Raw genomic sequence first — 20,060 nt, 5'->3', positions numbered from 1 at the left:
TCAGAGATCCCTGATCCCTGCAATAGAGACAGCACTGGGAGCTGCCCTGTCACTGGGGTCTGAGACCCCTCACCCCTGCAATAGAGACAGCACTGGGAGCTGCCCTGTCACTGGGGTCAGAGAGCCCTCACCTCTGCTGCAGAGACAGCGCTGGGAGCTGCCCTGTCACTGGGGTCCGAGACCCCTCGCCTCTGCTGCAGAGACAGCACTGGGAGCTGCCCTGTCTCTGGGGTCAGAGACCCCTCGCCTCTGCAGTAGAGACAGCACTGACAGGCAATAGAGACAGCACTGGGAGCTGCCCTGTCACTGGGGTCAAAGATCCCTGACCCCTGCAATAGAGAAAGCACTGGGAGCTGCCCTGTCACTGGGGTCAGGGAGCCCTCACCTCTGCTTCAGAGAGCACTGGGAGCTGCCCTGTCACTGGGGTCAGAGATCCCTGACCCCTGCAATAGAGACAGTACTGGGAGCTGCCCTGTCACTGGGATCAGAGACCCCCTCACCTCTGCTGCAGAGACAGCACTGGGAGCTGCCCTGTCACTGGGGTCAGATAACTCTCACCTCTGCAATAGGGACAGCACTGGGAGCTGCCCTGTCACCGGGGTCAGAGACCCCTGCAATAGAGACAGCACTGGGGGTTGCCCTGTCACTGGGGTCAGAGATGCCTGACCCCTGCAATAGAGACAGTACTGGGAGCTGCCCTGTCACTGGGATCAGAGACTCCCTCACCTCTGCTGCAGAGACAGCACTGGGAGCTGCCCTGTCACTGGGGTCAGATAACTCTCACCTCTGCAATAGGGACAGCACTGGGAGCTGCCCTGTCACCGGGGTCAGAGACCCCTGCAATAGAGACAGCACTGGGGGTTGCCCTGTCACTGGGGTCAGAGATGCCTGACCCCTGCAATAGAGACAGTACTGGGAGCTGCCCTGTCACTGGGATCAGAGACTCCCTCACCTCTGCTGCAGAGACAGCACTGGGAGCTGCCCTGTCACTGGGGTCAGATAACTCTCACCTCTGCAATAGGGACAGCACTGGGAGCTGCCCTGTCACCGGGGCCAGAGACCCCTGCAATAGAGACAGCACTGGGGGTTGCCCTGTCACTGGGGTCAGAGAGCCCTCACCTCTGCTTCAGAGACAGCACTGGGAGCTGATCTGTCACTGGGGTCAGAGAGCCCTCACCTCTGCTTCAGAGACAGCACTGGGAGCTGCCCTGTCACTGGGGTCAGAGAGACCTCACCCCTGCAATAGAGACAGCACTGGGAGCTGCCCTGTGACTGGGGTCAGAGATCCCTGACCCCTGCAATAGAGACAGCACTGGGAGCTGCTCTGTCACTGGGGTCAGAGAGACCTCACTCCTGCAATAGAGACAGCACTGGGAGCTGCCCTGTCACTGGGGTCAGAGACCCTGACCTCTGCTGCAGAGACAGCACTGGGAGCTGCCCTGTCACTGGGGTCAGAGACCCCTTACCCCTGCAATAGAGACAGCACTGGGAGCTGCCCTGTCACTGGGGTTAGAGATCCCTGACCCCTGCAATAGAGACGGGCAGTACTTGCTCTTTCACTCTGATTTGAAATCCCTCACAGGAGAGACTTCCCAAAAATTGTAACACTCGCTATCACCGCCACACAGAGTGCGAGTGACGCGCGAGAATTAACAAAGATCCAATGGTCCCGGGGTGCAGAGAAACGCGACTCAGGAGCTATCCAAGAAACCTTGAGCCCCTCTTACACAGTGCAACTTCAACACACCCGAGAACGCCCAGGAAATGATGATGATTGTAACGACCTCTTCAGCAAATATATTATAAATATTCAGACAGTCTATGAGATATTAGGTGGAGGATTTAGGGAATGCAGATTTGCGCAAGGGTTTGTGGGTACCCGGATGTGTCCTCTGTTTCCTAGTCCGTCTTCACTGTCTCTGGCGCTGCCCCGGGATTGGAATGTTCCAGGCTCTCTGGAAATCAGACCTGGGGTTTGGGCGCGAGGCTGCGCTTCCGCGCAAGGAGTTAGTATAAAAGTATTTTGGACTCAAGTAAAGGCCTTAAAACCAGAGAATAAAACCCCTTCATTGTTAATATTTCACAGAAATCCCTTGTGCAAATGTCAGCCATAAATATGATTGGTAGCTCCTGTGAGGACCTCTATAGGCAATGAATGGAACTGCAGTCATTGACCTCTGTGCTCTCCGGTGGGGACCTCTATAGCCGATATTTAGAACTACAGTGTTTGGTCTCTGCTCTCCCTTGGGGACCTCTATAGGCGATCTTTGGAACTGCAGTTTTTGGTCTCTGCTCTCCCTTGGGGACCTCTATAGGCGATCTTTGGAACTACAGTGTTTGGTCTCTGCTCTCCCTTGGGGACCTCTATAGGCGATCTTTGGAACTGCAGTGTTTGGTCTCTGCTCTCTTATGGGTACCTCTATAGGCGATCTTTGGAACTGCAGTTTTTGGTCTCTGCTCTCTTATGGGTACCTCTATAGGCGATCTTTGGAACTACAGTGTTTGGTCTGCTCTCTTATGGGTACCTCTATAGGCGATCTTTGGAACTGCAGTTTTTGGTCTCTGCTCTCTTATGGGTACCTCTATAGGCGATCTTTGGAACTACAGTGTTTGGTCTGCTCTCTTATGGGTACCTCTATAGGCGATCTTTGGAACTGCAGTTTTTGGTCTCTGCTCTCTTATGGGTACCTCTATAGGCGATCTTTGGAACTACAGTGTTTGGTCTGCTCTCTTGTGGGGAATTCTGCAGATTTTTTCTAGAACTGCAGAGTTAAGTGCCCGATTCATGGATTTATTTGGCCAGTAAATAGGGACTTTGTCCGCCAAACTGCATGCGTTTGGGCGTGTCAGGGGCATTCCAGCCGTGACTTGCATATACGGTTACTTTGTGCAAACAAATGCATGAATACGCACCACGTGCAGAAAAACATCTGCGCTCAGGCTCGCGCAGAGTCGCACTCGGCGCGTGGGCATTGCGGGGTCCCTGTGCACTCTTCCATGAATCCGTCTTTATTACATGTTTTGTGAGGTCCTCTGTCAGGAATTCTTCGACTGCAGGGGGTCCTCACAGCGGGTAAGTGCAAACATAGGAGTTCCTCTGCGTGCAATTTCTTTTATTTAAAAAAATGACACCCACTGTTTGCTGTCTTGTCGCAAACTCCTTCATAACATGCAGGAATACCACACCCCTTTGACATCCCCAAAGAGAAAGGATCTGATTTCTCCTCTGTGCCCATCCAGCATTTTTTTCACATATACTATGACTAGAGTTTATTCATATAATTATAATGTTTATACAATATGTTTGGAAGCAGCAGTGTAGTGAGATAATAAAAACGTTTCTCCTTTAACATTGGGCAGTGTTAAGTAGGAACCGTGTTTTCACTCGTTGACAGGTATACGGTTCAGCTTTCATTTTTTATTTATATTTTATTTTATTGGTTCGATTAATTTAAATCACCCTTTCAATATTACAATACATTTGGCATTAATACAATTCAATAATCATACATATATAAAAACAATTAGAAAAATACATATACATTTGATAAAAATTCCCTAAAAATGTAACAAGAGGTGGTTAAAGTGTTACATAAAATGTATCATTGTATAAAATCATTTAGTATGTGAAATGCAGCAAGTCCACACTGTCAGGCAGGCGAAGATGTCGATTTATTGCTTAGCTTACATTATAGACAAACCCCCAGCACACCCACCAGCACCTAAACCTCCAACGGATGCTGCCTGAATCATAACATTCCATCTGTACTTGGAATGCCACATCCCACAGAAAGGTTGTGTATTCTAACATCACTGAGCACATTACAACACATCCTCCCCTCAATACATCATAATTGCAACAATTAATTCAAATATAACTTCAACACACTAGAACTATGTTCATACGGAACATTTCTTTTTTTTACAAAACCAGGACTTCATACATATCTCACAATTTTCCAGATCCAACCCGTGCCACCCTTGCCAGGTTCCATAGTTGGCCTCCCTGCACCCTCATGGACCCTTTCATTTCTTCCATCACTTGGACTGGTTTGGTGTACAACAAATCCTCCTTCCTTTTCATAATACCCGTCTTAACATGCACCCAATCACCCACAGTAACCAACAAACTTCTCCCTGACCTCACATTCGTCTTCCTCACCAACTCACTTTTCTTCACCTCTGTTCTCTTCCTCAACTCTTCCACAAAAACAATCAGATTCACAAGCCCTACCCAGCCAGGGAGGTGCAACTCGGGTGCTGGGCTTCCTCCCCCTCATCAATTCAAATTAACTCACTCCCGTGGATTCACGTGGAGCCAATCACAAAGCAAATAATCTATCCCTCGCAGCCACCTTCCTATCTCTACTGTTTCAACCATCCCATTAGTTGTAGATGGACATTGTGTGCCTGAAAAGTGCCTTTTTTTCCTGACATAGTGCAAGATGAATCAGACATTGTGTCTCTACTAAGGGTCCCTCTTGTGGTACTTAAACCTTGGGTGCCCCGGATGCGTGAGGTATTAGGGAACAAACATAGCAACTCCCGTTAGTCGTTCACCTTCCCATTGCACTCATATCGGAGTACCAACTGTTTCAATGTTCGGGATGCCGAAGGTCTTCCACCGCATCTAATCCTAAACCATGATATGCATCATATTTATGTTGGCGTGTCTGCCGTTTCCTTCTATTACTGCACAAGGGAATCCTTCTCCCCCAACATTCTTTTTTGAGAGGTACTAGTGTTACATAGGGAGTGTTGTATGCGTGGTTAGTTGAAACATTAAGCTGTTACATAGAGTTGCTGCAGGTGGCATTTGTGGTATTATACATTGTGTAGTTTTTGTCTACATTGCATTGTTCAGCATCCACTACAGGTGTGCTTACATACATTCTTTCATTCGGATGAAGTGAGGGAAAAACCTTTGCTCGTGTCAGGGAAAGAGGTAGACGTTTGGGATTTAACTTCTAGGGAGGGTATATGGGTGACATAAGGGGCATCTGGTGACATTTCAATTACATTTACATCTGATTTAGTAGCATTTAGGATCGGTTTTGTCTTATTTCTGGGTAATCTTGTGAGGTTCAAGGGTATACTGCCATTCCAGGTCCACTTGTATCCATCCCATGTCCATTTATCCCACTCCACCCTTCTTTTATATGGCACTCACAGATAAAAGATGTTCCCCAGTAAATTCCCAATGCAAACATTACAACAGTAAATAAAATAACTGTAAAGTGCAAACCACAATCATAACTGTATGCACTTGTGAAACTTGTTCTATTCCTACTGCTATCTATATTCGATGATTCTCTTAACGCTGTCATCTCCATAATCCTTGCACCTGCAGAGAGGGAATGAACGGGGCGGGTAGAAGGAATTAGGGATGTTGAAAAGAGGGGGAGAGAGAAAAAGAGAGCGAGAGAGAGAGTTTTAGTTTTTTGCAGCTCATGCTCTAGCAACAATGCATGTTCTCATCTCATTTCACATGCACAGATAGGGTTGGTGTAGAGCTACTCATGTTGAGGTAGTATTGCTGTTTTCAGTTGGTATTCTTTGTGTGGCGTTGCTTGGTGCTTTGGGAACATTTGAGAGGTGTATCCAGTACCTAAGCCCCTTTACCTTTGCTGCAAGAGGGGTGGAAAACACCACTGTATACGGCCCATGGAATCTGAATGTGTTCCATTTTTGGACAAAACCTCTGACATATGTCCATTACCCGGGCAACAATGGTTGGGGTGGTGTCAGTTATGAAGGTAGTTGTACATTCTCTGTCTTCTGTGTAAGGTGGTGCGATATGTTTTTAAATGCATCTTATTGTGCATGTGGGTTGTGTTAGTTACTGTTTGAATTCCTCTCCTAGGATAGTGGCAGCTCTGTGAGCATCTGATGCTCTCCTTACTGGCGACAATGGTGTCTGCATGTGCCAGCCAGTCACTATTTCATGGGGGGACAGGTGGTGGTCCTTGCTGGGTTATGTGTGCAACTGGAACAATGCCAGGGGTAAACAGTACACTCAATTCCTTTTCAGGGTGTTGCATAGTTTGGAAAGTCTGCTTTTGAGTAGGACGTTTATTTTTTCTACAAGCTTGTTTACTTGTGGGTGGTAAATGGAGCACATTTTGTGTTTTATTCCCAATAGGCTAGTTACCTCTTTGAATAGTTCATTGAAAAATGAGTCCCGTTTTCTGACCGTTGGACATCACATACTCCTCATCAGGGAAAGACCTCTCTAACGAGGAATTTTTCCGCACACATGGCATCAGGGTGGGCACATTGGTCTGCTTCTACCCACTGAGAGACTGGACCCACCACCACAATGATGTATCTTGCCCCATTGCACCTTTCTCCCATGTCTGCGTAGTCAATGTGCAGCTCACGGAAAGGACCTACCGGGCGGCCGTGTAATGTTCCCCATAGTGTTCTTAGCATCAGTCATGTGCTGAATACTTGACACGTTGTACATTGGACCACCATTTGTGTTAGGTGTTCCTGCAAATTTGGAATTAACCAATCTTCCTGGAGATCAGCAGAAATGTGTTGCTTAGAACTATGCAATGGAAAATGTAGCTGTTCAAATGCTGTGTACAGTAGCTCGACAGGCATCACAACTTTTCCTGTTGCCTGCTGTCACCAAAGGAGGTCTCTGGGTGATTGGATGCACCCACGTTTAAGCCATAGGTCCTGTTCTTTTGCTGTGCCCTGCGCTGCAATTCGATGATTTGTGCTACAGGGAGTGCTGTGTTTGCCTCTGCTGTCTGGGGCGTTACAGATGTAGTTAGGACATATTCTGCACCCATGTTGATTGGGAGGTATGCTGCTTTTTTGGCTGCTGCATCAGCAGCTGAATTTCACAGTGATATTTCGTCTGTATTTTGAGTATGAGCTAGTCATTTAACGACTGCCACTACAGAAGGCTTTGCGGGGGCCAATATCAATGTGTTTAGTAGATCTGCATGTTGGACTGGGGACCCATCTGCCCTTCTGAACTCTCTTCTCCTCCACTGGGATAGACCTGCATGCACCGCTCTGGTGACGTAATCAGAGTCTGAATAGATGGTAACACAACACCTCTTAAAAGCCCTTAGGGCCTCTATTACAACTACAGGTTCTGCTGCCTGTGCGGAAAAATGTCTGGGTAATCTTTTCATGATGAGTGTTTCGTACTCTCCCTCCTCCAATTGCACCACCGCTGCCCCAACATTTTTTTCACCTGTCTCTTGATCAATAGATGCTGACCCATCAACAGAAAAAACTTCCCCTTCTTCTAAAGCACTGTCTTTGGCATTGGGAATACCATCCCCTCCCCCTTCATATGTCGCACAGTCATGCTGTTGCATATCCTCAATAGTGCAGGACTCTGTGAGGAACATGGCTGGATATACTGTCCTGCATTGCACCACATGGATGTGGGGGCTTGACAAGATGATTTCACATGCAGATGCCTTCTGTGTGGGCAGGGTGGGTTTTGATCGTTCCAGTATTGCAAACAGCGAGTGCTCGACATATAGTGTTACCAAGCAAACCCATCACGATAGTGGAATGTTTTTCAGTGGTGAAGGCTGCGGCAGCGAGGGCTTGGTTCGCAAGCAAACTGTGCTGGCATGACAGAATCGAGCGTGCCGCTGTAATATGCCAAAGGCATGTGTCCCATGGTACCTCTCTGTGTTAGCACTGCAGTCATGAGGGTGCCATCTGAATGTGAAAATAGGTACAACTCCTGCGTGTAGTCTGGGGTCACTAGAATTGGAGCGGTTGAAATTACATCTTTCAAGTCATTAAACCCAGTTATCATATCTGCTGTCCACTGAAATGCTGTTCCCTCTTTTTGTGCCTCCTAAATGCTGTGAGAAACTGTGATCCTGGGTCAAGGGGTTCTGAAAAGAATGCATTTTTAGGTCCACCACAGTGAAATGGGTAGCCTGTTTGGGGATGCTGCACAGGATGTAGGCCGGGTTGGAGACAAGAGGAAACTCTTTCGGTACAATGTCATTAGGGGGGCACAAGTCGTGGATCATCCTCCAACTACCCGCTGTTGCTTTTTTGATCGGATAGATAGTAGTGTTACATGGTGATGTGGGGGGCCCTATAATCCTCTGATGCAACAGGGCATGTAGTGTTTTCTGAATTCCTTCCTCTGCGTCCCTGGACAGGGGGTACTGTTTGACCCTTGGCAGTACAGCACCTGGTTTGAGTGTTATCCTTACTGGTGTCACTTCCTCTAGCATCCCTACATTATGTGGTTTAGTGGTACACAAGTGTGGTGGAACATGCTGTAAATCACTCTCACAGAACAGAGGTGGCCCACTAACAATAGCCATGAGGGGGCTCTGTACCTTTCGATACTGTACAAGGATGTCACAAGGGATACAGATCTCAAGCACTATTTCCCCATCATTATTGTCATCCTCAAACAAATCTTCATCTGACAGTTCTAGTAGGGGTATACTGGGGTCAATGCACAACACTGTGCACCATTGGCACCCATCGGTATCTGTTCCCACTACTACAATCTTTTTGGCTGACACCTGCAAACCCTCTAAGTCTAGCGACAAGAAAGTACAAGCAACCACCTCTGGGAGTGCTACAAGTTGGAAAATGAAATCAGCAGGTACTCTCCATTCTTTCCTGGTAATCTGGGGCACCGCCCAGGCAAGCACTCTAATGACATAGACGAACATATCTCGGTTCACTGGTATCCCTCTCACCACCATATCATTAGCCACGGCATGCATAACTAGCATTGCCCTGAGGGAGCACATGCCAGGGGTGGCGCAGACAACTCCTCTATCTGTGAATGATATGGTCATGTTTAGTTTGCAGGTCCCTTCCCAGTAAGCTGACAGGGGAGCTTTCATGGTAGATGAGGGGCGCCCTCATGACCTTTCCTCCTATTTTGACATCTAAATCTTCTGTGTATTGAACTGTGACTACAGCCCCAGAGAATCCTTGTGTGTCAAGAGTTTTTCCTGATAGTGGGAAGTCACCTTCACTTATACATGACTTTTCCACCCCTGAGTCCACCATGAAGATGAATTGCTTATTTCCTATCTATGCCCCCACCAGTGGTAGGTCCTCTTCTGGGTGCAAGGTCATTGATAGTATTGGACACGCAAATGCTTCCTGTGGTCTGTCCTAGTTAGGATAGGTGTCAGTTTCTGGAAATGAGAAGGGGTTCCCTCCTACAACGGTTGCTCCTTGGTAGAGGGCCGCTACCCCATTGGGTGCAGTGGGAAAAGGTTGTCTGCTTCCCTCGGCCTGTGGGTTGGGGTAGGCCTGGTGTTGCTGTATAGCTTGCTGTTGTGGCGGGGGTCGATATGGGCCGGGATTTGGGGAGGTAACTGAGTGTATGCTTGGTGTATTTTGTATGGGATCATGGTTGACCCCTGTATGGGACCTTTTGGGTTTCCGGGGTGGGGGTTCCCATAGGCTTGTTGGTTGTAATTTTAGTTCCTTCCATGTCTGCTACGACATTCGCTGGAAAAGTGTCCCCATATCCTGCATGACCAGCATTGCCCCTGCCCACCAGATCCCCCTCCTCTCTGCCCTTGTAACCCACCTCGTCCTCTCTGCAGTCCTCCTTGCCATTGGGGTCCTGTATAGCGTTGGTTTGCTCCCCACTGTCCTTGCCCGTTGTCTGCCCATACAGCTGCCATTCTTGCCTGTGTGGCGATGGAGGCACACCCTTCTTCTCCCATCTGCTCTGTGAGCGGTGCCACTGACACTGCTGCTACCTTCACTAGTTTTTGTTTAACCAGTTTCGCTTCCTCTGCCTGCCTTCTTTGAATAGTTTCCTTTTCACTCTCTTTGATCCTCTTACAATGGTGTACTATGATACTTTGAATTTCAGGCCAACCGTTTGGTTCCACCCCCGCTATTTTATCAAGTGCCTTCTGTACTTCCTTTGGGAGCCCCTGCATCACAATAAAGTAAAACAAGGATGTTGATTGGTCCCAGGCGCTGCCCGTTTCTGATCCCCACATCTCTTGGACCCGGAGAATGTAGCTTCCTCGTCTCCCATTGTGCAGTGCATTATCGATTGTAAATCGGGAAGGTCCTCTGCAGTGCATCTCAGACATGTGCTATGATATTGTTGAATGATGCCCCATCATAGGAGTCATTGCTCAGTGTTACTCCTGGGTACCCCACTTTCACCCATTCTGCCTGGTCTCCCACTGCTGATGCCAACACACTTTTGATGTCTCCTAGAGTGAGGAGCACCCCTGCAGTGTGTTTTTCAAAAGTGTAAATCCATTTTCACGCCTCTGCAGTGAGTTGGGGAGGGCCTAGAGGAGATTGTTTTTGTCCATATGCGCCCAAGGAACGTAATGAGGGTGTCCCGCGCCTTTGTTAATTAAGGACATTTGCAATTTAATTTTCACTTTCCCAGTTTTCAGATTCTTCGCCAACGCTATTCTCCCAAACCGTTCCCTCAACCTCCATCCAACAGGCTTTCTACCCTTGGTGTGGTCGGGGGAGCTAACTCAGCCCCTCCAGTTGCCCCTTCCTATGTGTCATCGAAATCGCTCCAGTTTTCCTCGTCCCCACTTGCGGACCCCTACATTCTTGTACCCCAAGCTATCCATCTCCCCCTCCCTTTCTACACGTACAACTCTTATGGGCGCACTGTCAATCCTAAACAGGAAGTCGCCTGATTTCCACTCCTTCCCTGGCGGTATGGGAGGGGTACCGGGGGGCAGCATCGGAACCTCTGTCGTTCTTGCTGTCTCACATGCCGCTCGTAGTCTTGCTAACTCTGTACGTGTAGTGCCCAATGCCACTTCTAAGTCTCTAGTGCTCACCCCTGTATGGGTGGACACTGTTGGGGTGCTATGTACGGAGGGAGCGGGTCGGTGCCAGGGTCTGCCAAAATTGTTCCCCCAGACACATAGGTCGGATTCGTATACCCTTCTGCCAGTCGGGTTGACAACGTGTAAATTCTCTTAGTTTTCTCCCACTCTTTCTCACCCTCCTCTGTGCTGGTCACAGTTCCATTGCCTGGCGTCATCCCCTCCTTCTCTGGGGCCTCAGTGTCTCCAAACATTCTCCATAAATCCAATATTTCACGTCTGTTCTGTAGTGGCCTCCTCTTATATCTGGCAGTCAGGTATCTAGACATATGGTCTAGGGCATGCTTATCGAAGGATCACCCCTCTGGCCAGTCCTGGGGCATTCCTTCTCCTTTAGTTTCGGTTAACCATTGATTGTGGTATTTTTTTATCTTATCACATTATAGGTGTAAGGTCTTACATATGTGGTCCAGAGGTGTGTCTGTCCCCATGTTGCTACCTACTCTGTGTCGTGTCAGAGATGTCCTTACACCAAGGCTCCCCACTTAAGATGACCCAATTTTACCCGCTCTTTTCCCCCTTCCCGACACTTCTTTAGATTATATCTACCATGGTCACCCCTCTGTGGTCAGTCAATACAGTCAAGAAAAAATATTCATCACCAAAACACAAGCAGTCTTCTTTCACTCTCATAACTCTCCTCTTCCCACACATACACACCATACACGCCCCTCCTGGGCCTCCTCCACACTTAGGAAAAAGATACACTAACAAAACAAACTGAATTAATAAGCTAAAACAACAATGACTACTTTTTTCCCGAGCTCTCTAATTATGTGGAGCTCCTACTTTGTCTCTTTTCTTTGTTTTCTGCACTGGTGGAGAAAGTGCACTGCGGGTCCACCTTCTCCACTCTCTCGGGGAGGCTCCCTGTCTTTACTTTTGTTTATCCCTTATATACATATCTCATAAGAAATAAAAATGAAGAAAAATGGCCATAGAACAAAAACATTCTACAGTCAACAGACTATACTTTCACTTCCATTCACTGCGTGTTCCCCCTTCCATACTGCTCCATACCCTATCACAAACATTTTTATTCCTTGCAATCTATAAACATGTGTCCACGTTTTTCCGAAAACCTCCGTTCGCGGGTAATCCACAACAGGTCTGGGCCTAATCCTGGGGCCACACCCTGTGTTAGGAAAAATTTGGAGCAGTACCCTTTTGGTGCACTACAACAACCTTCAACAACCTTGACCTGCTGGCAATAGGAACACAACCTTTGGTATAAGTCTGTACTACACAGGTTGGTAGCGTGATGAGCAGCCAGGCTTATCTCAAGAGGGGTCAATGTGAGCAGTACTGGAGTTATACAGAGATTCACAGTGACAAGTGTCCAAATAAACTCTTACACTCAAGGTTTCTTGATTAAACAATTGTTATTTTATTTAACAGTCAGTTTGAGAAAGCCTCCTTCAAAGGGGGCAATATAACAGTAACACACACAACACTTCCTATACCCTCAAGTGACTTAAATAGCTAGGACACTGTGGACATTAATATATCACTGTTGCATTTAGAACAATACTTAGAAGTATGTCAAAGACAAAAGTTATTAGAACAAAACAAGAGATCTCACAAACCTTCTGAAGCAGGTAAGTACTTTTGGTAACCCCCACTGCAAAGTAAGTTAACCCCTTCCTGGAAGGAATACAAAACACAAAGTCAGAGGGAAGAAGAGTCATTCAAGGAGCCAGGCCAGGCCAAAGTAAATTGGACAAAAGTCTAGGTAAACTGAAGCAATTCTTGCAGGTAGGTAAAAGTCTTGTACAATGTTTTAGAAGTCTTTGTAGAAAAGAAGAAATCAAAGTAGGGCAACAAGCTGATTAGGCTTGTTAGGTAAAGAAGCTGTTAGCAACTCTACAGAAGCAACCAAGACAAGTCTCCAACGAGGACAAGTGGCTACACAACAAGAGGTAAGTTCTCTTAGACTGTACATTACCTTTGGTTAGAAGAAAAACAGTTCCAGCTGGCTTCTGCTCCTGTGCAGCTCGGCAGATCCTGTGTTTCTGTGTTACAGCTGTCCTGTTGGATCCCGCTGCTTCCCGTTTCCGGGTACCATTACCCACTTTTCGGCTCAGAATTGGGACTCTCAACATGGAGGAGCCCGAGACTGTGAGCAGCGCACTAGTTGTTCTTGCGCCCCGGACTGCGCGGTAAGCTCTGCCCCCGACTTCCGGAATGGAATATCCGGCAGCTGGAACTTCGGTCCTACGCGTTGCTTCTCTCTTCAAAGTCGCGTTGCGCACCGTAAATTTGCTACCTTTCTGACTTCCTAATTGATCTACTACTGCTACGCTGAGTTTACGCTCTTCATTATCATCAATCCTTTCTCTCTCCTTTCCCCTTCTTTGATCCGTAGAAATCTCAATTACTTTCTTTGCCCTGTGGATCAACAGGAAGACACCTCCCATTATTCGCAGCTGCTCCTACCGGTAGTGTTTTCGCCTTCTAGCGAGTTTTTGGGTTCGTGACTTTCACGGGATTTCCTCCCCCTTCTTCTTGTTTTCCTTTTACACCCACTTAGGAATCAGCCTTAAACCTCCTATTCAGCCTTCTGTTCCTTCAATTTCAAGCCCCTTATTCTGCTCTTTACTATCCCACACTGGGGCTAACTCCGTTGGGTAAGATCCTAATTCTTACAGCATTCTATTCACATTTGTTTCTATAACTTTGGACATATTCTCAACTGTTATATTTTGCATTAGGCACCTTGTCTGCATTTCCCATCAGATTGAAATACAGAAGACTAGAAGAGAATAGGCCTGTCAGGGTAAGCTTCTTTTCTAAATCCTCTACCATCCAACTGATTTGGGATTCCGTATCCTTACTTACCTGAACCTCTACTCTGTTTCACTCAGAATCCTCCCTGACAAGATTCCAGACCACATTCAAAATAGCGTGATCTTCCACCAGCCGCTGCAGGAATCCACGCTCCCCAGCAGCACATCACAGGGTTTTTTCCCTTTGGGGTTTCCCCTGGAGACTCCACTCCAACCTAGCCTTTTGGCTGGGGTTGAGAGGGGTTTTCAGGTAATTCCCTCCTGCTTCTATCCCGAGAGGGCTGACCATCGCGAAGGTAGGTGTCATTTACAATTGCCGAGAGATAATTTGCTTTCAAGTACTTATTATTATAAGGTTATTACAGTAAGCAACGCCCAGTTGACCTAGAGAATTTCTCTTATCTCCGGCATTTGTGAAGGACTACCTCTGTGATGGATCAACAGATCCAGCAACTTATAGCTGCTGTGCAATCTCTGACTTCAGAGGTGCAAAATCTGAAGCAAGAGAATGGTAATCTTCGACAGGCTCAACAACAGTCTCAGCAACAGACTGCCCAGTTGGCTTCCCAACAGGCAACAGCTAGCAGGGTTCCTCATTGTTCAGAAGTTCCTCCTGGGCCCCTACCAGGGAGTCAGTTCGATGGCAATCCTCATAAAATAAAAGAATTTTTAGATGCCTGTGCAGTACAATTTGCTTTTAAGGCAGCCTTCTTTCACACTGATCGTGACAGAGTAGGCTATATGATTTCGCAGATGGTGGGACCTGCTCTAGCTTGGGCAACTCCTTTGGTCACAACCAATAACGCCATATTAGATTCCCATCCTGCCTTCTGCAATAGCATTAGATCTATGTTCGGCAGACAGGAGATTCGAATAGCGGCCCAGGAACAATTGCTAGATCTTAGACAAGCCAATCAAGACATCTTAACCTATATCACTAGATTCAAACAGATTGCCAGCGAATCCAATTGGTCAGATGATGCCCAGGTTACTCTTTTCCGAAGAGGCTTGTCTGAGGATCTCAAAGATGAAGTATCTAGGGTTCCACGCCCCACGTCATTGACAGAATTTATCGCTTTAGTCATGCAGGTTGACTATAGGATAAAGGAAAGGAGCAGTGAAAGGCGTAAAGGGAAGCTCACTACTCGTACATTTTCTACTGCTCCCGCCACACAAAGAGGAAGCTCTAATGAGGAACCTATATAATTGGGGTCAGCTAACCGAGGGCCTTTATCCCCAGAGGAAAGATCACGTAGAAGAACTCAGTGATTGTGTATGTATTGTGGCTCAAATACCCACATGGTCCAGGAGTGCCCCATCACTCCCCCGAGACGATTGGAAAACGCCAACTCCCGGTCGTAGGAGGAACTGCGGTCCGGGATTCCAAAGTGTCTTTAGGTTCCTCTTTGAATATGCCAGTGTCACAAGGAAATCAGCATCCTCACACTCTAATGTTGGTCTTACATATCACTTTCACATTTGGTAACCAGAAGATGACCGAGATTCCGGCACTTGTTGACAGTTGCGCTGCCGGAAATTTTATTGATGAAGTTTGGGCTAGACAACATCATCTACTTTTGCTCTCTAAAGGTGAAGCTATCCCCGTTGAGAGTGTAGATGGTAGCCCTCTAACCTTTGGGCAATTGTTAATCAAACCTGTCCGTTAGCAATGTCAATTGCTACACACGAAGAAGTCATTACCATGAATGTGATACGAACTGCCCATTACCCTGTTATCCTAGGCCTGCCTTGGTTACGAAGGCATAATCCCTATATTAATTGGGCAGCAGGTTCACTCTTCTTGGGATCTGAGTCTTGCCTCAATAATTGTCTAGGTAAAACTAGCATGATATGTCATCCAAGGCAAGAGGAGAACAGACAAGTCACAATTATCAGTTCTGTAATCGGTCTTCCTCTCGAGTACCAAGAATTTCTGAGGTCTTTTCCTCCTCCGATTACTCTCTACTTCCCCCTCATCGCAGAGATGATTGTGTAATCGATCTAATTCCAGACCAGCCTTTACCCTTCGGAATGATGTACATCCTTTCTTCATCCGAGAAGGTTGCTCTTAGGGAATACCTAGATCTCAATTTACGAAACAGACTTATTACCGAATCTACATCTCCAGCGGTAGCTTCACTATTCTTCGTGCCCAAGAAGAATACTTCTGAACTTCGACCCTGTATAGATTTCAGGGGATTGAACAGGATCACCATCCCAGACAGATACCCGATGTCTTTAATTCCAGATATCTTAGAGGCCGTCAAGGGAGCCCTCATTTATACAAAGCTGGATTTAAAGGGTGCTTACCATCTTATCAGGATCAGAAAGGGAGACGAATGGAAAACGGCTTTCCGGACACCGTTTGGCCATTTTCAATACCAAGTTATGACATTTGGGTTGTCCAATGCCCTGGCCGTTTTCCAGCGATTTATGGACCATTTATTTTCGGATTTACTGTTACACACTGTCATCGTCTACCTGGATGATATCCTGATCTTTTCAAAGGACATCTCTGAACATCAATTCCATGTCAGAGAGGTATTATACAGACTTCAAAACAATCATTTATTCTGCAATCTGGAGAAATGCTTCTTTCATCAGCCCCAGGTGACCTACCTGGGATATATTCTTTCGGCACAAGGTATCCCAATGGATCCAGACAAGGTTATGGCAGTTCAGAACTGGGCTAACCCTCGATCAATCAAGGAAATTCAACATTTCATTGGATTCTCTAATTTTTATCGTCGGTTTATCCCCAACTTCTCGGCCCTTACTCAGCCTTTAACCAACCTTTTGAAAAAAGGAGTTCCTTATGTCTGGAACGAGGAAACGCAAAAAGCTTTCGACACCTTAAAGAAGAGGTTCACGTCAGCACCCATACTTATGACTCCAGATCAATCACACCGTTTCATTCTCAAAACAGATGCCTCCCAGTATGCCTTGGGTGCTGTTCTTCTACAAGAGGATGATCAAGGATTAGAACGCCCCATTGCATATCTGTCCAAAACTCTTGCTCCAGCAGGATTGAATTATACCGTTCTCTAGAAGGAGCTATTGGCGATCAAGAGGGCTTTTGAGGAGTGGAGACACGTGTTATTAGGAGCACAGTATCCAGTAGAGGTCCGTACTGACCATCAAAACTTAAGGATTCTCCAATACGCCCAGACATGTAACAGCCGACAGGCCGGATGGGCTCATTTCTTCTCCCCTTTCAGGATCATATTCTCGTTCATACCCGGAAGATGTAATTTAACAGCGGATGCCTTATCACGTAAAGAGATCACTCATCAATTTCCAGTCAAACCTGAACCGATTTTTCCCCGCTGCGTCCTGAACATTGAAAAGAAATACAAATCTACGGATTTTCTCAAACGCCTGGAACTAAGCTCTGTGCCCTCTGTTCTGAGGAGGCTGACCCGGAAGGAGTTGAGCCTTTTGTCAAAAAAGGACGGTTGCTATTTCCGTGGTAAACAGGTCCATGTACCCACTAAGTCCCTACAGAAGGAAGTTCTAAGTATGTGCCACGACTCTAAATCTGCAGGACATAGAGGTGATGTTAATACCCGTGAATTGATCTCCCGATACTTTTGGTGGCCTTTAATGCGGAATGACATTTTCACATACGTCAAGTCTTGCCCAGTCTGTCTGCAAAATAAGTGCTCTAGACATTCACCCTTCGGAACTCTGGTAAGAATGCCTATACCTACACGGCCTTGGCAGATTATTTCAACAGACTTTATTATGGATCTTCCTATTTCCGAAGGATGCTCAACTATTATGGTAGTTATTGATTCATTCACCAAACAGGCTAATTTTCTCCCATTAGCCGATCTCCCTTCAGTGGCTCAAATGGCTCGATCTTTCATTTCCCGAATTTTTTCTCTTCATGGCCTACCAGAGACTATAATCTCTGATAGAGGTTCCCAATACACGTCAAGATATTGGAAGCAGGTCTGTCTAATTTTGGGTATCACCCGGGCTTTGAGTTCCGGTTTTCACCCGCAAACCAATGGTCAGACCGAGAGACTAAACCAGACCCTAGAAGGATACCTTCGGGGTTACATCTCAGCAGCACAAGACAATTGGCTAGGCTTGTTACCAATCGTAGAATACGCTTATAACAATGCGTACCATTCAGCGATTAAGACCTCTCCCTTCTTTTGTTCCTATGGGTTTCACCCTGCCCCATTCCCAGATAAAAGGGCTATGGATGACAAATGTCCTGAAGTGAAGTCCCTCCTGGAAAGGATACATTGGGGTCAACACACAGCCTCTCAGGCACTTAGGACTGCTCAGGAAAGAACAAAGAAGATGGCTGATTGTCTCCGATCTAAAGCTCCTGTAATACAACCTGGAGATCTGGTCTGGTTATCTTCCCGATTTCTGCCTAGAAATCTTAGGCCTTCCAAATTTTCTCCTAAATTTATGGGTCCTTTTCGGGTGATTTCGGCGATAGGAGCAGCAGCTTTCAAGCGGAAACTACCCAAGACATGGGCACAGATACATCCGGTCTTCCATGTTTCTCAGCTGAAACCAGACATTCAAAGTGTTTTTCATCCTGTGGTTTCTTTTCGTCCACCTCCAGTTATGCTCCATACCAATGCAGAGTACGAAGTCTCGGAGTTATGTGATTCACGTATTCACCGTGGTAAATTACAGTACTTAGTGGATTGGAAGGGTTACACACCTTCAGATCGTACATGGGAATCTGAATTCAGTATCCATGCTCCACGACTAATCAGACAATTTCAGAAGAGACACCCCGGTAAACCAGGGGGTAGTGACTTTAAGAGGGGGCATACTGTTACAGCTGTCCTGTTGGATCCCGCTGCTTCCCGTTTCCGGGTACCAATACCCACTTTTCGGCTCAGAATCGGGACTCTCACCATGGAGGAGCCCGAGACTGTGAGCAGCGCACTAGTTGTTCTCGCTCCCCGGACCGCGCGGTTAGCTCCGCCCCCGACTTCCGGAATGGAATATCCGGCAGCTGGAACTTCGGTCCTACGCGTTGCTTCTCTCTTCAGAGTCGTGCTGTGCACTGTAAGTTTGCTACCTTTATGACTTCCTAATTGATCTACTACTGCTACGCTGAGTTTCCGCTCTTCATTATCATCAATCCTTTCTCTCTCCTTTCCCCTTCTTTGATCCGTAGAAATCTCGATTACTTTCTTTGCCCTGTGGATCAACAGGAAGACACCTCCCAGTATTCGCAGCTGCTCCTACCGGTAGTGTTTTCGCCTTCTAGCGAGTTTTTGGGTTTGTGACTCTCACGGGATTTCCTCCCCCTTCATCTTGTTTTCCTTTTACGCCCACTTAGGAATCAGCCTTAAACCTCCTATTCAGCCTTCTGTTCCTTCAAGTTCAAACCCCTTATTCTGCTCTTTACTATTCCTCCCTGGGGCTAACTCCGTTGGGTAAGATCCTAATTCTTACAGCATTCTATTCACATTTGTTTCTAGAACTTTGGACATATTCTCAACTGTTATACTTTGCACTAGGCACCTTGTCTTCATTTCCCATCAGATTGAAATACAGAAGCCTAGAAGAGAATAGGCCTATCAGGGTAAGCTTATTTTCTAAATCCTCTACCATCCAACTGATTTGGGATTCCGTATCCTTACTTACCTGAACCTCTACTCTGTTTCACTCAGAATCCTTCCTGACAAGATTCCAGACCACATTCAAAATAGCGTGATCTTCCACCAGCCGCTGCAGGAATCCACGCTCCCCAGCAGCACATCACAGGGTTTTTTCCCTTCAGGGTTTCCCCTGGAGACTCCACTCCAACCCAGCCTTTTGGCTGGGGTTGAGAGGGGTTTTCAGGTAATTCCCTCCTGCTTCTATCCCGAGGGGGCTGACCATCGCGAAGGTAGGTGTCATTTACAATTGCCGAGAGATAATTTGCTTTCAAGTGCTTATTATTATAAGGTTATTACATTCTGGGCCTCAGTCGTGGGGACAAGAGGGAGGATGTCTGGAGGATTCTTGAACTGCAATGGGATGGTCGGCAACAGAAAAGGATCAACTTCTATTCAGTGACACTTTGTGGTTTCAGCTCCTCGTGTCTCAGCAAATAGCACCACTGCAGACTCTTGGCTGGTGAGATGGGTTTTCCTTGCATCTCGGGTCCAGCACTCTGTTGAGGTGGCTCAGGCTCGGTCAGTCCTGATTCCTGGGAGTCTGGAGGATCTTCCTGGAGCTCTTGGCCAACTTTAAAGCAACGCACATGATCTGGTGTTCCTCTCCCTGGCTCTTTGGTTCCAGCAGCAGCAGCGGAAATACAACCAGCTTTGTGAGGATGTCCAGACGGGCTTACTTTGGAGTGGATTGGTCCCACCAACTCAAGGGGAGAAGCCGTCCTTGCATGGCTTCTCTAGTCGTGGCGAATTCAGAGCTTCAGCACAGCAGCAGGGTTTCACCG

The sequence above is a fragment of the Ambystoma mexicanum genome, chromosome 3q (genome assembly GCF_040938575.1).
Source record: "Ambystoma mexicanum isolate Mex_15411 chromosome 3q, UKY_AmexF1_1, whole genome shotgun sequence".
Lineage (NCBI taxonomy): Eukaryota > Metazoa > Chordata > Amphibia > Caudata > Ambystomatidae > Ambystoma > Ambystoma mexicanum.
Note: the sequence above shows the minus strand (reverse complement) of the source record.